The sequence below is a fragment of the Nematolebias whitei genome, chromosome 19 (genome assembly GCF_014905685.2).
Source record: "Nematolebias whitei isolate Nwh7 chromosome 19, NemWhi1, whole genome shotgun sequence".
Lineage (NCBI taxonomy): Eukaryota > Metazoa > Chordata > Actinopteri > Cyprinodontiformes > Rivulidae > Nematolebias > Nematolebias whitei.
Window position 1 is genome coordinate 12,607,491 of NC_056516.1, and position 387 is coordinate 12,607,877.

Here is a 387-nt window from a genome sequence, read left to right on the forward strand (position 1 = left end):
CTCGAGTTCATCAGTCTGACAGCTGCAGGGAAGAAACTGTTTCTGAGCCTGGTGGTCTTGCTATGAATGCTCCTCCACCTGCTTGAGGGGAGGGGCTGAAACAGACTGTGCAGGATGAGTGGAGTCCTTCATGATGCGGAGCGCCCTCTCCCTGCATCGTGAAGTGTAGACTAGAGGTCCGAGGTGGTGGGAGTTTGTTGATTTACTGAAGTTTCTTATGCTAAGATATGACTGAGTTTTAATTGTTGTGAGTTTTATTATACATGCATGATGAAAAAGTCTCAACATGTTTAGTTTTCAACTTTGATGCTTACACTCACAATTCTGACATACAGTATTTACTTGTATAAAACTTGATTTGTCAGACAGTTTTATATGCTGCTTTAA